The sequence below is a fragment of the Pogona vitticeps genome, chromosome 4 (assembly GCF_051106095.1).
Source record: "Pogona vitticeps strain Pit_001003342236 chromosome 4, PviZW2.1, whole genome shotgun sequence".
In the NCBI taxonomy this organism is placed as follows: domain Eukaryota; kingdom Metazoa; phylum Chordata; class Lepidosauria; order Squamata; family Agamidae; genus Pogona; species Pogona vitticeps.
Genome location: NC_135786.1, coordinates 10,371,768 through 10,385,155, shown reverse-complemented (window position 1 = coordinate 10,385,155; position 13,388 = coordinate 10,371,768). Strand labels below are relative to the sequence as shown.

The following is a 13,388-nucleotide window of genomic DNA, read 5'->3' as shown; positions in this document are numbered from 1 at the left end:
GTAGGTGAATGAGATAGGGGCTCTTTAACACCTGAATGAGGAAGGATTACATTGTAAACTATCCACTTGTCATAGGCAATTACCACATTTGTACAGATTTCCTTGTGATATCTGCCCTCATCATGACCCTTGAGGGGTGTTTTATTTCCTTGGTGGTTTTCCCAAGGTGTCATTAGTCTGAAGCTTTGCTTTTCTATTCAGAAAAAGTGGCAGGGTTGGATAGGAAAGGCTTTTGTGCGGGCTAATCTTATCAGGAAGCTCAAGTTGCATTAATCCCTGTGGCTGGAACTCCACCTTCAGGATCCTTCTACAAGCCACACATGCAGGAGTAGAAATCAGCACACTGGTTAAGAAAACAAAATCTTTACAGAGCACCATGAATTTTTGTTTTTGCAAAACTCAGAGAAGAGGTGTTGATCACCCTGGCAGGGACGACTCTATCTTTCTAGCCTTTTGATCAGGTCGTTTCTAATCTGCCATAACAAGGTTTCCTGATGTTGCATGAAATCACTGTGTAATCTTGCACATCAGATACCTAGTTGCTAAACAGGAAGGCTGGCTCTCGGGAGAGAAACAGCCTTGTTAAAGAAAAGGCAACAAAGATTAAGCTTGGATATGGAAACACAGATCATAGGCATCCACACTGCACTCATTTACTCTGCATATACTACTCAAATGACCGTACAGTGTATATAATATGAGATGCAGAGCCTGGAAAAGTTACTTCTTTGGACTACAGTTCCCACAATTCCTAGCCAGACAGCATGGGAGTTGTAATCTTGGCTGATATAATAAACAACAAAAGTAGTGTATCATATCAGCCAAGTGTGTAGAATATTATAGGTACTATCTCTTGTTGCTTTACTATAAAGAAGTGTATAGGTCCCTGCCCCGAGGTGTTTACATACATTTTGTTCTTTTGCAGGTCAACTCAAGGGAGAATGCTCTTTTGCTCAGCATGCTTTAAGTGGCTCCTGTATTGATTGGAATGGAACCTCGTAGGAATTAAGTAGAGGAAACCAGGCTGCCTGCTGCAGTGATGGAAGACCAACTAGGACCACCTTCTCAAAGTGCTGGAGAGAAAAGGGGGCAGGCAGCAGTACCATTGGATTGCCCAAGAGTGCTGGATAACTGAGGCAGAGGATGGAAGTGTGATTTCCCATTGTGTCTCCTTGACGGGGGCTGGACTTCATGATCTTCCAGCTCTGAAGTTCTAAGATAGTTATTATCTTACAAAGCTGGCGATGGCAGGCTCAGAGGGTGTCTTTAAAGCATCTGTGAGTGGTTTATGAATAAAGGGCATAGTCCAATGGAAGACAAAAATAATAGTAGTAGGCATCCTTCAGTCTCAAGAGACTATGGTAATGTGCTCTGAATAGAGGACTTGGAACAGCATCTAGTGTGGCTGAGAAGGCCAATTCGAGAGTGACCATCCCTTCCACACTGAGGACAAACACAGTCTGTCCCCCGTCCAGCTCCCTAATTTTGCTTTTTTCCCCCCGGGACAGCCTCTTTGCCTCGGCCTGCTAGACAAGGGTCTCTTCAAATTGAGAGAAGTCGTGATGCACCACCTGCCTCCAGGCTGAACACTCAGACGTCAAGGTTTCCCATCTGTTGAGGTCCATTCCTAAGGCCTTCAGATCCCACTTGCAGATCTCCTTGTATCGCAGCTGTGGTCTCCCTCTGGGGCGATTTCCCTGCACTAATTCTCCATACAGGAGATCTTTTGGAATATGACTGTCAGCCATTCTCACAACATGCCCGAGCCAACGTAGGTGTCGCTGTTTCAGTAATGTATACATGCTAAAAATTCCAGCTTGATCTAGGACTATTCTATTTGGAACTTTGTCCTGCCAGGTGATATCAAAAATGCATCAGAGACAATGCATATGGAAGCTGTTCAGCTTCCTCTCCTGCCCTGCACAAAGGCTCCAGGACTCACTGCAGTACAGGAGTGTGCTCAGGACACAGGCTCTATAGACCTGGCTCTTAGTATGTGTTGTCAGCTTCTTATTCAGCTATACTTTCTTTGTGAGTCTAGAGAACATGGTAGCTGCTTTGCCAATGGGTTTATCCAGCTCGACATCTAGGGAGAGAGTGTCAGAGATCGTTGAGCCAAGGTACACAAAGTCATGAACAACCTCCAGTTCTTTTGTAGAGATGGTAATAGAGGGAGGTGAGTCCACACCCTGGCCCATGACTTGTGTTTTCTTCAGGCTGATTGTTAATCCAAAGTCTTGGCAGGCCTTGCTAAAACGATTCATGTGTTGTTGGAGGTCTTCAGCAGAGTGAGCAACAATGGCTGCATCATCAGCAAAGAGGAAGTCCCGCGTGCATTTTCGCTGGACTTTGGTCTTCGCTCTCAATCTAGAGAGATTAAAGAGCTTTCCATCTGATCTAGTCTGGACACCTTCTGTTGTAGTTCCAAAGGCCTGCTTCAGCATGACAGCAAAAAGGATCCCAAACAGGGTCGGCACGAGGACAAAAATAGGGTAAGCCGATAGGGTGATCCTATGGATCCATAAGGTGATCCTATGGATCAGAGGCTAATTCCTGTTTTAAAACATGCAAGCGAATTGATAGACAAGGCTTTTCTCCAGAAACCCATTTAAATAGAAAGATAAACTCAAGTGCAGTTTCTTTAGTCATCCCTCCTGTTTTGCCTGACGCATATTCCATTCTATAAGCCAAGACAACAGGATCATATAATGGAAAAAAATCAAATTATCTCTGGAAATGAATTGCAGTGATGAGATCAGAGTATGCTTCCAAGCTCTCCTGAGTGATGAGAGGTCAGCCATCTTCCGTTTTATGGAATGAACATGCCAGCAAAGAGAATTTATTTATGAGTTCTGAGCACCAGGCAAATAACGAGATCCTTAATTGAGTTGGCCTTTATCTTAAGCATTATTTATAAGGATGCTGTCGGGGGGGGCATGATATGAAAAATAAAGCCAGATTTTTTTTTTGTTTATCTTGTTAAGCAGCTACGCCCAAACGGGCTTTGTTTCTAATGCAGAATATCATTATTCTGAAATCAGACGAAAGACTAAGACTTGGCAGAGCAGTTTTGGGGGAACCAGAAAATAATCTCAACTCTAAAGAGGGGTCACTAGAGACCAAGGAGAAAATCATCCATATGAAGAGATTCCTGTTTACTAGGTAAGGATGTGAAACTGGGCAATGAAGAAAACTATTAGGAATGATTCAGTGAAGGAATCGGGGCAGCCTTTAATTTGCAAGACCTGAACAAAGCAGCTATTGACAGGACTTTTTGGAGGTCCTTAATTCACAAAAACGCCGTACGTTGGAAGCCACTTGATGACACATAACAACAAAAATGATGGCGACTATAATACAGTAAATCTTTTATTAAGAGACCATTCTACTGCAGTGTGACAAACTGATTTTCCTAGACCCGATATATTATCCCACAGTTGCTTGAGACGGCTTGACATTGCCTGGGCAGTTAAGAATCATTAGGCTGATTCCTGTTTTAATACATGCAAGGAAACTGGCAGACAAGGATTTTCTCCGGAAATCAATTTATATACGTAGAAAGATAAATCCAAGTGCACTTTCTTTATTTGTCCCTCTGCTATGTTCACAGTCACTTGAGATGGCTTGATATTGACTGGGCAGTTAGGATCCAGTAGCTTTACGAACACCCTGTCTGAACAGAAACTACTTAGCATTAGTGTCCCGGTACAGCTTTCCTGTTATCAGAAATCTCCATATAGGATGTGGTGGTGGAGATGGCCATGAGGAGCACCCACCCTTCAAATTTGGTCATGCCACTAACATCCTAAGATGTGCCACCTGGAAACAGGTGTAAAGTACCTCCCTACCTTTGCCTGCAGGCTAATTATTATGCTCCCTGTATTGACCGTTAAGAGGAAACCACGGCCCTCCTGGTTGCGATGAACAGCAAAGGGGAAACCCATGTGTGTGTCTGCCTTCATGTGCATGGATTTCCCCCATAGGATTTTAGCCCCTGACTCTAACAGCCTGATTTAGAGGACAGAAATTTCCTTTTGCCCCAACAATTAAAAGCCAGGACCCCTTTCTGCTCTACTGCAAACCAAGACCAGATGTTTAAGCTTCATCAATATTCAGTATCCCCTTTTGAAATATTTCAGGTCAGGAGAGATCACCAATCTGTGCTACTCTACAAAATGCTTTGTTGTTTAGTCATTAAGTCGTGTCCGACTCTTCGTGACCCCATGGACCAGAGCACGCCAAGCCCTCCTGTCTTCCACTGCCTCCCAGAGTTGGGTCAAATTCATGTTGGTTGCTTCGATGACACTGTCCAGCCATCTCATCCTCTGTTGTCCCCTTCTCCTCTTGCCCTCACACTTTCCCAACATCAGGGTCTTTTCCAGGGGGTCTTTTCTTCTCATCAGATGGCCAAAGTATTGGAGCCTCAGCTTCAGGATCTGTCCTTCTAGTGAACACTCAGGGTTGATTTCCTTCAGAACAGATAGGTTTGTTCTCCTTGCAGTCCAGGAGTCTCCTCCAGCACCAGAAAAACCTTAGCTTTGACTATGCTGATCTTTGTCAGCAAGGTGATGTCTCTGCTTTTTAAGATGCTATCTAGGTTTGTCATCGCTTTCCTCCCAAGAAGCAGGTGTCTTTTAATTTCGTGGCTGCTGTCACCATCTGGAGTGATCAGAGAGTCCAAGAAGGTAAAATCTGTCACTGCCTCCATATCTTCCCCTTCTATTTGCCAGGAGGTTCTGGGACCAGTGGCCATGATCTTAGTTTTTTTGATGTTGAACTTCAGACCATTACAAAATGCTAATGGGTCATATAAATAAACTATCAAGCTGTCTGGGGGATGATGGGAGTTGTAGTCTAAAAATGCAGCTTTACCAAGCTCTGGAAGTGATTTGTTGATTCTATAAGGGAGAAATAAGGGCGTGTTGGGGAAAAACATGGCCAAGAGTTCAGTTATTGAAGGAACTGATTCTGGAACGACGGGTTTGAGCAGCTTTGGAAGTTTACCAAAGCACCCACCTAACCAAGCCCTGTCTGTTAGTGCAACAAGATAAACTCATTTCAACTCTAATTAGACCAACGCTACAGCGAGATAGCCCAGCCGTTTCTTCTTGAGTCTCCTTCTCTCAGCTACCCTTTCCTGCAAAGCCCACACGCAACAGCGGCGATACGCTGAGCCCAAATGGAAAATTTATGAAGCATCTCCACTCTGAAAGCCTGGGATCCCTGATGGAAGAATGCATTTCCTGGATGTTACAAGCAGTGCTTCTCACACTCCAGTGCTCCTTGCACATAGGATCTTCTTGCTCCAAGATTCTTGACAAACCTCACACGCACAGTTAGGGTCAGGCCAGGACAGCCTAAGACTGGGACATGTCCCAAGAATGCCCTGGAGCCTGGCAGATGGAGCATTTCTAACCTTGCCTGTGGCATCTGTTCCTCTGAGTTGGTTACAAACCGGCTTGTGGCTGCAGTGTATTGTCATGACCAGGTTTTCCTTTTTAAAATCTAGACTGGGCACGGAGGTCTATATTAATCATACTGGGCACACTCCCCTCTCTGGTATCCTCACTCAATGAGCTTGGGAAGGTAGTGGAACGGAGAGAAGGGCCTCACTAGAAGATCCTAAAGCTGAGAAGGCTCCTATAGGGTAATGCAATTCTTCAAATACAGTGGTGCCTCGCTAGGCAGTTACCCCGCATGACAGTTTTTTCGCTAGACATTGACTTTTTGTGATTGCTATAGCGATTCGCAAAACAGTGATTCCTATGGGGGAACTTCGCCCAGAGTGGTATGATATACCAGATGGGCGGGATATAAATTAAATAAATAAATAAATAAATAAATAAATAAATAAACAAACAAACAAACAAACAAACAAACAAACAAACTTCGCTGGACAATGTTTGGTCCCTGCTTCACAAACCGATTTTCGCTAGATGACAGTTTTGACAGCTCCCTCCGCGCTCGCAAACAGGTGTTTTCGAGACCTAATCTTTGCAAGACAGCGATTTAAACAGCTGATCGGCGGTTCGCAAAGTGGCTTTCCTATGGCAGATCTTTGCTAGACAACGACGATTCTTATTTATTTATTTATTTTTATTTTATTTATTTATTCAATTTTTTACCCCGCCCCTCTAGACAACGTCTACTCGGGGCGGCTTACAAAATGTTCTTCCCCGTTGGAATGCATTAAACAGGTTTCAATAACAATGATTTCGCTAAACAGCAATTTCACTGCAACGGATTATCATCGTCTAGCGAGGCACCACTGTAGCTTGGACCCAAGAAATATAGGGTTTTATAGGTAATAACTAGCTCTTTGATTTGGGCCAAGAAACAGGCTGGCAGCCAGTGAAGCTGTTGTAGTAAGGGAGTGCCATGCGCCCTATAACCAGCACCATCCAGTAATCTGGTTGCAGCATTTTGATCTAACATTGGTTCGAAATTGTAACAAACCATGCATTTGTTTGTTACAGCTTCACCAGAGGACCCACTTTCTCAGTGGGTGCTCCCAGGCTTTTGAATGTCCCAAGAAGCCAGGATGGCCCCCTCCCTTTTGTCCTTGACCTTCCTTGCTAGGCAGGCTTTTAAGCAGTAAGTCATCGCAGGAATGCTGGTTTTGAACTTACAGCTCTTCAAATGGTTTCGAATGGTTTTTTAAGCTTGAATCGTTAATCTTAATATATGTCCCATCGCTTATAGATGTGATTTTATGCTGTGTTTTTAAAAAAAATCTCTTGTTTTATCTGTTGTGAGCTGCCTCGGGATCCCTATGGGGAGAAAGGCAGCATATAAATAATTTAAGTAAATAAAAACAAATGTTTTGGACCAAATCCATCCTGCCCAGGATTTGCTGGGCAAATCCATGTATGTCAAGTGGTGGGCTCAGAAATGCAAGCCCATGCTCTCTGGCGTGTCCTGCATGCAGTAAAAGCTCAGAAGAAGTCATGCAAAGCAACGGTTCCCATCAATGCGTCCGTCCTTGCTCTACCGCAGGCTGCCTGGAGGGCAGAGGTGTGGCTTGATCAAGTGAACATAAAACAACAAGTCCCAATTCCAGTTTGACACTGAATCCTCTTTCTCTCCTGAATGAAAAAAGGGTGTCTTTCTAATTTGCAATCTGGTTATGCTTGTCGGCTGACAAGTGATGGGGGAAAAATGTACCAGCGTGGCTCTCTTCCGCGTGCCTGGTGGCAGATTCTGAAAGTCATCGTCCAAAAAACTAACTTTTCAGAGCTGTGCCTTTAATATGAACAGAAATAAGCTGGTGAAACCACCACATTTGCATCATGAAGAGGCACTTTATCAGCTGCCAGCGTGTGTGCCTTTTGTTAGTGCAACCTACGAGGCACAAAACTGTGTCTTGGTGGTGGTCGCCCTCTTCAGAACTCTTCATCAGGCAAGAAACACACTATAGAAGAAGACATGGGTGTGTAAAGCAAAGCCACATGGATGCTACAGAGTAGGGGGCTTGATCTTAGTCAAAAATGCCATATAAAAACTATATAAACATTAAACATTGGTTAAGATTAAAAACATATTTTAAAACATTAAAAAAGGAATTTAAAAAATATATGTATTTCAAAAATAAACCCTCACTTATTGACACGTGTTGGCGCTGCAGGTTAAACCGCAGAAGCCTCTGTGCTGCAAGGTCAGAAGACCAGCAGTTGTAAGATCAAATCCACACAATGGAGTGAGCCCCCGTCGCTGGTCCCAGCGCCCGCCAACCTAGCGGTTCGAAAGCATGCAAAATGCAAGTAAATAGGTACCACCTTGGTGGGAAGGTCACGGCATTCTGTGTCTAGTCACACTGGCCATGTGGCCATGGAAGATTGTCTTCGGGAAAACGCTAGCTGTATGGCTTGGAAACAGAGATGAGCACCACCCCATAGAGCCGGACACGACTGGACAAATTGTCAAGGGGAAACTTTACCTATTGCTTACAACCCAGTCTGCAAAGAAAGGCCTTTGCCTGATGATAAAAGGACAACAAGAAGGGGCTGACTTGGCTTCCTGGGTTACTGCATTCCAAAGCCAGGGAGCAGCCACTGAGAAGGCCCTGTTTCTTGTCCTCACCAAGCGAGCTTGGGAGGTGGTGGAATCAAGAGAAAGGCCTCCCCAGCAGATCCTTCTATTCTTCAGATCATTTATCATGTACCCCGTTGTCTAGAGGGGTGGGGTAAAAATCAATCAATCAATCAATCAATCAATCAATCAATCAATCAATCAAACAAACAAACAAACAAACAAACAAATAAATAAATAAATTCTTCAAATATAGGAAACTTTCAAAGAGAGGGCTTTCCTTTAAAAAAGGAAGAAAAGACACATGACTACTCAAGTTAGGCAGCCCTCTTACTTGCCCGATTGCTCCCAACTGCATAGCAGCTGGATGGAAAAGACCCACAAAACTAGTCTCAGCCGTGTGATTCCAGGATCCATGAACATCATTGTCTGGGTGATATGAGAACATAACATCACCTGTTTTCCTACTGTTGCAGTGCAGTGTGAGTGGGGCCTCTGTCTCTACCCAATGTGCTCTTGACTCGTGAGTTTACCACAGTGTAGTACCAACTTCATTCTTGCATTGGCAAGGGGTCGACTACAGGGTTGTGGCTGATCCCGTCCACCTCTACAATTTGATGATTCCATGGTTTTTGATTTGGACCAACCCACGACTATTCCTGATGCAGTGTCTACATTGGAGAGAACATGATTTCTTGTCTAACTCTGGGTAGAAGCACTTCTAAGCGTTAACTGCCCCAGTTCAGGACCCGGAAGAGAAACTGCCTGCCTGGTGCGAGTTCAGACCTGTTTTGAAGAGTAAGCACTTGTAGCATTAGGGCAACCGATACAGTTTAAAAGACATCTCTCTCCTGATGGGCAGTGGAGAGCTGGTGTAGTACAGGAGATACAGTCAGATTAGAACTCAGGGTTCAAATCCCCACTTGGTTATAGAAACTCACAGGCATATACTGTATTTTCCCGTGTATAAGATGCCCCCATGTATAAGACGCCTCTCCTTTTCTAACCCAAAATTAAGAAATCTAATTTAGCAAATGTAGGGTGAGAAGGATCAAAGCCCTACAGGATCACTTTGATCCCTGGTTCCCCCTCCACTTGTTTTTTTCTCCTCAGCTTACTTCCGTGTATAAGGCCACCCTCAATTTTTAGTGTAAAGATTTTAGGCAAAAGTATAGTCTTATACATGGAAAAATATGGTATAACCAGGTAAGTCAGAGGTCGTCAACCTTTTCCTTACCACGGACTGGCTGAGCCTCTGAGGGAGGTGGGGCGGCCTCTCACGCTCATGCTTTCAGATGCATGCATGAAGTGATGGGGGATTGCATGCGCCTGAAGCGTGCACACTCCCCCACTGCTTTGCGTGTGTAGAGGAGTGCTTGCCCGCCCGTGTACCCACCCCACCCCTGTGCATGTTTGAAGGGGTGAGGGAGTGTGGGGTGAGGGGGGGAGGTCTGTCTTCGCAGCCCAGCAGTGGTAGTGACGGGGGTGATGCAAAGCCAGGAGAGAGAGAAAGACAGAGTGAATGTGTGTGTGTGTGTGTGTGTGTGTGTGTGTAAGTGAGTGAGTGAGTAAGTGAGAGAGAGTCAAGCAAGCATTTATGTCTACAGCAGGAAGGGAACAGGTAGGACTTTCCCCAGTAAGGAGGCAGAAAGAATACATATGCTGGTTTGGGGTATTCTCAGCCTCAGGTTGGGAACCATACCCCATTTGCAAAGTTCTTGCCATCTCTCTGGAGTGGACACGCGTGCATTCCCCCACCGCTTCGCGTGTGTGCAGGAGTGCCTGCCCACCCCTGCGCCCATCCCACCCCACATGATCTCTGGCTCCCTCTAGTCACCAGTTCTGATAAATACACCACGTATTTTTATATAGTATTTTAGGCAGTGGATAAGTGAATCAGTGGATACTGACCCTGTGGATATGGGGGACCCACTGTATTTATACTTTTAAAGTCCTGTTCTTCTCATATAACAAGCCAAAATAGCTAATGCCATTGCATTAAAATAAACAACACAGCAACCAAATCTGCACAAGACCATCATCATCATCATCCTCGCCGCTACCATGACAACAATACATCAGGAGAATCATAATCCAAAGCAGCACAAGCAAAATCCTTCAGAGAAACCCATAGACATCTAAAAGTTTATTTGCTCACAGACTGTGACAGTACATCCAATCAAAAAAAAATCCACCTTCCACATTGTCCCCGAAGCTACTTCCAAAAGCTAGTATGTAGCTTGCCAAGCAAATCCATAGACTATCAGGGCCTGACAGTGAAGGATGCTTGTTGAATGTAGATTATGGATCACTGAGTGCCATGGGCTGGTTTCAACCAAAGCTCATCAAATCAAATTAGAAAGTAACAGACTTAGAATGGGAAGGGTCACCAAGGAACGGCCCCTGCCATGCCATTCATGCAAGTCCGTGACTGATAGGTAGGGATGGGACTTCTGGAAGAAAATAACCCCCAGTCCCTTAATTCAGTGGGAATCCCCCTTAGGCAAAAGATATGGCAGCAGGAGCTGTCAAACATCAGGAGATACAGCATTTTTCTTACCTCCATGCTCTTCCTTCTTCACAGTTTCTGAAAAGGACCCAGTGGTACCTTAGCAAGATTCCCTGCAACTTGAAAGGGTACATGGGGAAACAAGTTCTGGCAGAGGCTCACATTAAGTTCGCTGCATGGAATTCAGCATGCAGGCAACTTGCATGCATAATTCCCCATGTATGTGTGTCCTGCCAAATCATAGGACTGGAGTTTCATTTTTTAATGATCCCTGTTCATGTTCACATACATTCCATTGCGATTCTGGACTTCTAGCAGGGCCACCCAAGGCCGAATGGTCAAAGCTGAGATATCAGATTCAGTGGCATCCACCCTCTTCAAGAGCAATAGTTTCTTCAGCAGAAGAGAATGGAGAATGGTTTTGCGGGCAGAGAAACTTCTGGAGGGCAGTTACTAGGTAGCAGCAGTGGCAGGCAACACTGGTGGAGCGTCTTCAGTGACAAGAGCAATGACACTCAAGCTAGCTGACTAACTTTTGTTAACCCTGTGCAGAAAGTGTGATTGGTAAACCACTGCTGAATGTCTTACCTTGAAAACCCAATCCAAACTGAGAGAAGAGATAGTGCTGAAAAATGAGACTTCCAGGTTAGAAACCACTCAGTCAGGTACCTGGGCGGAGCAAAGGACAAATATAAATAATGGTGCCATTGAATAAGCAGTTGTTGTTGTTTAGTCATTAAGTCATGTCCAACCCTTCATCATCCCATGGACCAGAGTATGCCAGGCCCTCCTGTCTTCTACTGCCTCCCGGAGTTGGGTCAAATTCATGTTGGTTGCTTCGATGACACCGTCCAACCACCTCGTCCTCTGTCATCCCCTTCTCCTCTTGCATTTTCACATTCACATTTTCCCAACATCAGGGTCTTTTCCAGGGAGTCTACTCATGAGATGGCCAAAGTATTGGAGCCTCAGCTTCAGGATCTGTCCTTCCACAATTCAAAAGCATCGATTCTTCAGCGGTCGGTCTTCTTTATGGTCCAGCTCTCACTTCCATACATCGCTACTGGAAAAACCATAGCTTTAACTTTTCGGACTTTTGTCGGCAAGGTGCTGTCTCTGCTTTTCAAGATGTTGTCTACGTTTGTCATCGCTTTCCTCCAAAGAAGTAGGCATCTTTTAATTTCGTGGCTGCTGTCTCTATCTGCAGTGATCATGGAGCCCAGGAAAGTAAAATCTCTCACTACCTCCATATCTTCTTCTATTTGCCAGGAGGTGACGGAGCCAGTGACCATGATCTTAGTTTTTTTGATGTTGAGCTTCAGACCATTTTTATGCTTCCCTCTTTCACCCTTATTATGAGGTTCTTTAATTCCTCCTCACTTTCTGCATTAGAGTGGTATTGTCTGCATATTTGAGGTTGTTGATATTTCTTCCGGCAATCTTAATTCCGGCTTGGGATTCCTCCAGTGCTGCCTTTCGCATGATGTATTCTGCATATAAGTTAAATAAGCAGGGAGACAATATACAGCCTTGTCGTACTCCTTTCCCAATTTTGAACCAATCAATGTTTCCGTATCCAGTTCTTACTCGTGCTTCCTGTCCCACATACAGATTTCTCAGGAGATAGATAAGGTGATCAGGCACTCCCATTTCATTAAGAACTTGCCATAGTTCGTTGTGGTCCACACAGTCAAAGGCTTTTGCATAGTCAATGCAGCAGAAGCAGATGTTTTTCTGGAACTCTTTGGCTTTCTCCATAATCCAGTGCATGTTAGCAATTTGGTCTTTACTTCCCCTACTGCTTCTAAATCCAGCTTGTACTTCTGGGAGTTCTCAGTCCACATACTGCTGAAGCCTGCCTTAAAGGATTTTGAGCATAACCTTGCTAGCATGTGAAATGAGTGCAATTGTATGGTAGTTGGAGCATTCTTTGGAACTGCCCTTCTTTGGGATTGGGATGTAGACTGATCTTTTCCAAACCTCTGGCCACTGTTGGGTTTTGCAAACTTGCTTGCATATTGAGTGCAGCACCTTAAGTGTCATCTTTTAAGATTTTCAATAGTTCAACCGGAATGCCATCACCTCCACTGGCCTTGTTGTTAGCCGTGCTTTCTAAGGCGCACATGACTTCACTCTCCTGGATGTCTGGCTCCAGGTCAGCAACCACACAATCTGGAATAAGCAGTGCCTAACCCCAGAATCTTGTGGGCATCCACTATAGTTATGATGAGGAGATGGAGTTGATTTTAATTAAATGGAATTCAGCATGCGGGCTGGATGTATTTCATCGGCTTGCCCATCTGTGGCCACTGGCATGCAGACATGCACTGAAGCCCTGAAAAAGGAAACTTATGCCAAGTCACCGAGCCAGTAGAACAGAGACTTGATGAACCTCATTTTCATGGGCCCCCGCCCAGTGTATTTACTATAGTTTGGCACTGCCTATAGCACTCCAGTCTTTCGCCTTAGCGATATCCGAGCAGGCAAACTGGAGAAAAGTTGCACGGCCAGTCTTAAATCCAAAGTAAGCACAAGTGTTCCAGCCAAAGCCGTCACCACCACTACCACCTCCAACTTGAAAAAAAAAACCATCCCATGTTAACACACAAAGTGGAAGGACCGGTTGCTCATTGAAACCAAGCTTTGGTCAAAACCCAAAAGATGGACAGAGTGGTTTTAACACAGCACTTCATTAGTAGGGTGGACAGAAAGGGCCAGAAGCCAAGTCAAAGCTTCCATGGCCTTCGATGGGATCAACATCTTGGGCTCATACCTGTGCCCTGCCTTCTTCAGAATGAAGGGAATTCATTTGGATATCATGGTTAACATGGAAAAATAGAACCTCCATGCA

General features: G+C 44.7%; 1 protein-coding gene across 1 annotated transcript in view; it reads right to left on the bottom strand.

Moving 5' to 3' along the window:
* The window catches only part of RBBP8NL (RBBP8 N-terminal like), a 60,490-nt gene that overhangs the window by 28,585 nt on the left and 18,517 nt on the right, over positions 1-13,388 (bottom strand). The gene's annotated exons all lie outside the window — the stretch shown is intronic.